Source organism: Myotis lucifugus, unplaced genomic scaffold (assembly GCF_000147115.1).
Source record: "Myotis lucifugus unplaced genomic scaffold, Myoluc2.0 scaffold_13, whole genome shotgun sequence".
NCBI lineage: Eukaryota > Metazoa > Chordata > Mammalia > Chiroptera > Vespertilionidae > Myotis > Myotis lucifugus.
The window spans coordinates 10266790-10273591 of NW_005871061.1; the positions used below are offsets into that span (position 1 = coordinate 10266790).

The 6802-nt window shown below is 40.6% G+C and overlaps 1 pseudogene; it reads right to left on the reverse strand.

Annotated features, from left to right (window-relative positions):
* Positions 1-3390: 3390 nt before the first annotated feature.
* On the reverse strand, positions 3391-4681 carry LOC102427494 (annotated as a pseudogene).
* Positions 4682-6802: the final 2121 nt, after the last annotated feature.

Genomic DNA, 6802 nt, shown 5'->3' on the forward strand with positions numbered 1-6802 from the left:
GTCTTTTGCTTCCTTGGTTAAGTTTATTCTTAACTATCTTAATTTCTGTTGTTGTTGTTGTTGCAGTGGTAAATGGGATTGCTTATTTAGTTTCTCTTGCTGTGGATTCATTATTGGTATATTAAAAAGCCATTGATTTTTGGGTATTGATTTTGTATCCTGCCTCATTGCCAAACTAATTTATTAAATCTAGTAGTTTTTTATGGAGTCTTTAGGGTTTTCTATGTACAGTATCATGTCATCTGCAAATAATGAGTGTTTTACTTCCTCCTTTCCAATTTGGATGCCTTTTATTTTTTCTTCTTGACTGCTTGCTGTAGCTAGGACTTCCAGTGCAATGTTGAATAAGAGTAGTGAAAGTGGCCCTGACCAGTTTTGCTCAGTGGCTAGAGCATCGGCCTGTGGACTGAAGAGTCCCAGGTTCGATTCTGGTCAAGGGCATGTACCTTGGTTGTGGGCACATCCCCAGTAGGGGGTGTTCAGGAGGCAGCTGATCGATGTTTCTCTCTCATGGATGTTTCTAACTCTCTATCCCTCTCCCTTCCTCTCTGTAAAAAATCAATAAAATATATTTAAAAAAGAGTGGTGAAAGTGGACCTCCTTGTCTTGTTCCTGTTCTTAGGGGAAATGGTTTTAGGTTTTGCCCATTTAGTATGATGTTCACTGTAGGTTTGTCATATATGGCCTTTATCATGTTGAGATATGCTCCCTCTATGCCCCCTTTGCTGAGAGTTTTTATTTAAAAAATGGGTGTTGGATTTTATCGAATGCTTTTTCTTTGTCTATTGATATGATCACGTGATTTTTGTCTTTCAATTTGTTTATGTGATGTATCATGTTTATTGATTTGCTAATAATGTACCAGCCTTGCATCCCTGGAATAAATCACACTTGGTCATGATGTATAATTTTTTTAATATATTGCTGGATTTTTTTTGCTAACATTTTGTTGAGGATTTTAATGTCTATGTTGATCAGAGATATTGGCCTGTGATTATCTTTCTTTGTAGTGTCTTTATCTGATTTTGGAATTAGAATAATGCTGGCCTCTAAAAAGATTATAGAAGTGGTCCTTCCCCTTAGATTTTTTGGAATAGTTTGAGGATTATAGGTGTTAGTTCTTTGATATTTGGCAAAAATCCCCTGTGAAGCCTTCTGGACCTGGGCTTTTGTTTGCTGGGAGTTTTTTGATAACTGTTTCTATTTAATAAGTTGTTATTGGCCTATTAGGTCTTCTTATTCTTCCTGATTTACTTTTGGTAGATTGTATTTTTTTTAGGAATTTTCCCATTTCATCCATATTGTCCATCTTGTTGGCATATAGTTGTTCATAGTAATTTCTTACAATACTCTGTATTTCTGTGGTGTCAGTGTTTATTTCTCCACTTTTGTTTCTCATTTTATTTATTTGGGTCCTCTCTCTTTGTTTCTTGATGAGTCTGGTTAATGGTTCATCAATTTTGTTTATCCTTTCAAAGAACCAGCTCTTGGTTTCATTGATTTGTTTATTGTGTTTTTAGTCTCTATGTTATTTATTTCTGCTCTAATCTTTATTTCCTTCTACTTACTCTGGGCATTTGTTGTTTTCTCTTTCTAGTTCTTTAAGTTGTAGGGTTAAATAGCTTGTTGTTGATTTTTTTTTTTTTGAGGTAGGCTTGCAGTGCTATGAACTTCCCCTCTCAGCCCTGCTTTTGCTGTGTCCCAGAGATTTTGGGTTATTGTGTGTTCATTTTCATTTGTTTCCAGGAATTTTTTAAATTTCTTTTTTTTAAAAAATATATTTTATTGATTTTTTACAGAGAGGAAGGGAGAGGGATAGAGAGTTAGAAACATCCATGAGAGAGAAACATCGATCAGCTGCCTCCTGCACACTCCCCACTGGGGATGTGCCCGCAACCAAGGTACATGCCCTTGACCGGAATCAAACCTGGGACCCTTGAGTCCACATGCCGATGCTCTATTCACTGAGCCAAACCAGTTAGTGCTAAATTTCTTTTTTGATGTCATTGGTAACCCATATACAAAAGGCTAAGCGAGCGTTCGGCCATCCAACCATCCAACCAGCTGGTAGGTATGATGTGCAGTGACCACCAGGAGGCAGATGCTCAATGCAGGAGCTGCTGAGATGTGGTGACTTGGCAGCAGCAGTTCTCAGGTGACCCACCTGGAATCAGAGAGAAGGGAGCCCGATTCTTGGGTGCATCACCTAAGAACTGCCCTCTCACTATCCGGGACCCCTCAGGGGATCTTGGAGAGCCAGTTTCGGTCTGATCCCCTCAGGCCAGACTGAGGGACCACACCTGCCAAAGGAAACATTTCCTGCTCACTCCACAAACGCCCTTTGAGCCACAGCCCCACCCCAGGTGCAGCTGGACAGAGAGGGACTGGGGAAGGTTGGCTCCAGGGCCTGTCCAGCCCGTCTCGCCCAGTCCCACTCCAAGTCCACCTTCTAATTAATTTCCTTTCAGTGTGCATGAATCAGTGCACCAGGCCACTAGTTGTTTAATAACATGCTATTTAACATCCACGTATTTGAATGTTTTGGGTGTTTTTACTGTAGCTAATTTCTAATTTCATTCCACTGTGATCTGAGAAGATGCTTGATAGGATTTTAACCTTCTTGAATTTGTAGTTACTTGTTTTGCATCCTAACATGTGGTCTATCTTTGTGATGATCCATGTGCACTTGGGGAGAATGTATATTCTGCTGCTTTGGGGTGAAATGTTCTATAAAAGTCAATTAAATTCATCTGATCCAGTGTGTCCTTTAGAGTCACTGTTTCCTTGTTAAGTTTTTGTCTGGAAGATCTATCCAGTGAAGTCAGAGGAGTGTTAAAGTCTCCTACTGTGATTGTATTCTTGTTGCTCTCTCCCTTAAAGTCCTCTAGAAGTTTTTTGTTTGTTTGTTTGATTTTGGTTTTTTAAATATATATTTAGGTACTCCTATGTTGGGTGCATATATATGTTTACCAGGGTTATATCCTCTTGTTGAACTGATACCTTCAGTATTATGTAGTGAACTATTTTGTCTCTTGTGATGGCCTTCATTTTGAAGTCTATTTTGTCAGACATGAGTATTGCTACTCCTTCAACTTTTTCTTTTCCATTTTCATGGAAATTTTCCCCCCATCCCTTCACTCTCATCCTGTGTGTGTCTTTTGTTCTTATGTGGGTCTCTTGTAGACATCATATAGTTAGATCATGTTTTTGTATCCATTCAGCTACCCTATGCCTTTTTATTTATTTATTTTACTTTGGCTGAAAAAAATCTGGTTCAGCATTCTGCTTGCAGGATTCTACATATACTGTATATGTGGTGAGTGTGTGTATGTGTGTATAATAGCTTTCCCCCCAAGGGATTGGAGTATGGTCTAGCCCACTTTTCCATGATTATATAGGAACTATTATGTTCTTTGCTAGCAAAATAAGAAGTGCAAGGTCTGCATTTCCACAAACTTGTTGCAAAGCCCTAAGAACTTTCTGCAAAGTAAAGCGAGCACAGAGAATTTGGTCAATGTCTGCAGCAGGAAAAAGTAATGGTGGAAGAATTGAGGGACTTCATGGATAGCTGATAGGTGGCTCAAATTCAATAAGTGGCCCTGAGCTTCAGGACAGACATCTTCTCTGGTCTCAGGCCCATTTGTTACAGGATTCTATGTGACCTGACCCAAATATTTAACCAATATGAAATCTGATGACAAGGACTTAGTTTGCTCCAAAGTTTGATTGAGTGCATCCTCCTTTCCTGCTAGAATTTTAGGTGAAATTTCTACACCAAAGGTGCATTGTAATTGATTAGACATTTTAGCTGAGGCTAGAATTACAGAACTGCTCTCATTTACTGATTCTGTAAACCAGAGGACACCTTCCGTGTCAGTTACTAGGCCATCAGCTGGACCCCTGAAGTTACTATCCTCTACATCTTCCATTCCAGTGCCAGTTGAAGTGTCCACTATTTTTTCTGTCTTTACTGAAACAGATGTGGTCTGATGAAAGGAGACTTGTGAACTCTGTTCACTCTGGATCTCTTTCAGAAAGGACCCCCAAACTTGTTTGGTCCTCAGTTACTGTTTCTGATTGACAGATAACTTCTTCAGATGTAATTTTTGAAGCTGGTTCACTACCAGTGACCAGAAGTCTTTGAAGTTCCTTCAAGGCTTCTGTGATGGAAGAGCAAGATTCTTCCACTGACTCCACAGAGACTTACAATGGGGGAGCAATTCCCACAGTCTTCAATTCTTCCAGTCATTTCCACATTACTTTCTGGGAGCAGTAAATTATGAGTGGAAATGGAACTACTGAAGATTTCAGATGAAGGGTTACATTTTGATGTTTCCACTTCCATCAAGGGATTATCTTAGGTGAGATCAGATGCACTGACGTTCTTGACATTAGCATTTTGACTGCCTGCCGAACTAGGCACAGCGAGTAGGGGCTGTTCAACTATATCTACTTCCATAAGTGTTTCTGAATAGGAGCAATCAGAGAACCCTGAGGGTAGACTATTCTGTGCACATGGGAGGTCCATATTCTGATGCAGCCTGTCTCCTTTCATTGCAGCTTCCACATCACCACTTTTTGGTTGATTCTGTTGCCCTTCTCCAAGAAGTTCAAGGTCCTCTGTGCACTGCAGTTGGAGTGGGCCCCAGACCAGAGAAAAGTGGTGACTTGGGAATGTCATCATTACCAACTTCAGCTGGATTAAACTATTAGTCCTGTCCCTCAGGACAGTCTTGAAATTGGTTATCCTGTGGGTTTCGCTCACTATGTCTCTGCTTCAGTCTGCCCTATCAAGCCCAGTGACGCAGACAGCATCACACTGAAAGCTGTGAAGGCTTCAAAGGCTACCACTGAATTCCAGATACCCTCTGAAAAGAAAGAGCATCTTCCTCTATAGGATCTCTTTGGTCGTGCTTCTCCAGCAGACTGAAGTCCAGCTATGCCTTGGCAGAATTCACCAGAGGAAGCCACTGTTGCAGGTAATCTGGAGCCATCTCTTGCTGAAAGAAATACCCAGGGCCTCAACTCTCATCTCCACCCAAGACAGGAAGTGTCTGTCACAGCGACTAGGATGCAAGAACCACAGAGGTTTCTAGGTAAAAAGGGTTGGCATCCAGAATATGAGAATATGAATCAGGTGAATGGCTTTTAGCAGCACGAGGAGCCAGGGAATGGATAGCATGAGGTTGTACAACAGAATGCGCTTCATGACCAAGAACACCCATGCCTTTTGATTGGAGCATTTAATCCATTTTCATTTAAGGTTATTATTGATAGGTACTTATTTATTGCCATTTTAATTCTGTATGGCTATGTTTCTCTCTCTATTTCTTCTCATTACAGAAGTCCCTTTAGCATTTCTTGTAATGCTGACTTGGTGGTGGTGTACTCCTTTAGCCTTTTTTTTTTCTTTTTTCTCTGGGAAGCTCTTTATTTGACCATCTACTTTGAATGATAGCCTTGCCAGATATAGTAATCTTGGTTTCAGATCCTTGCTTTCCATTACCTTGAGTACTTCATGCCATTCTCTTCTGGCCTATAGGGTTTCTGATGAGAAATCAGGTGTCAACCTTATTGAAGCTCCTTTGTAGTAACAATTTTCTTTTCTCTTGCTGCCTTTAAGATTCTCTCTTTGTCTTTATTTTTTTTTTCATTTTAATTATTATGTGTCTGGGCATGAGCTTGTTTGGACTCTTCTTGCTTGGTGTTCTCTGTGCCTCCTGAACATGTGTGACTTTTTCCTTTACCAGGTTGAGGATGTTTTCTGCCATAATTTTTTTAAACACATTATCTATCCTTTTCTCCCTTTTTGTCTCTTCTGGCACATCTGCTATTCAAATATTGTTGTTTCACATTGTCCCACAGCTCCCTTACACTAGCCTCCTCTCTTTTAATTGTTTTTTCTTCTTTTTCATTCTCTGATTGAGTGATTTTTTTTCAACCCTGTCTTCTAATTCACTGATTTAATCCTCAGCTTCCCCTAATCTCCTGTGTATTCTTTCCAATGTGTTCTTTGTTTGTGCTATGTCATTCTTTATTTCTGTTTTCATAGTTACTATATCTTTTCTCATGTTGTTGAGCATCTTTACCATCATTACTATGAACTCTGTTTCAGATACATTTCTTATCTCTACCTCATTTATCTCTTCTTCTGGATAATTCTCTTGTTCTTTCATTAGGGGGTTTCTTTGTTTCCTCATTTTTGTTTGTGACTAGGTATTAGGTAGATCTGCTATGCCTCTCAATCTCTAGTGCAGGGCAGTGTCAAACAGTTTCTGACTATTTAGATCAGGCAAAGACTCAAAGCCTCCGGTGACTGCCTCTGCCTATAGATTAATAGGATTACAACTTGAATTGCCCTCAGGCAATTATCCTCAGGCGTGGGGAGGGCTTTTTCAACAGGGTGGGGCAGTTGCTTGTGCCTGGAGGCTAATTGTTATTTTTAGTCTCTCAAATGTCCTCAGGAACTCAGCACCTTGGGGCAAGGTGTTTTCCAATAGTATGGGTCCACTGTCTTCCCCCCAGGCAAGACCTCCTGTACAGCAATTGTCTGTGTGGGAAAGATATCCTCCACTTTGTGAGGGACTGACTCAGCACAGGAAACCATGGTGTGTGCCTTCTGAGCTCTAACCCCAGAGCTCTTGATCCTGGCTTCTGCTCCCACAGCTGCAATCCATTCGGCCTTCCCTCTTCCAGAGCACAAGCTGGGTGGCTCCACAGGGAATTTTGTGTTTTGGCCCTTTAAGAGGGTGCCTGAATTTCCAGCCATATTTCCCTGGCAAACAGCAACCCTGCTGCTTTC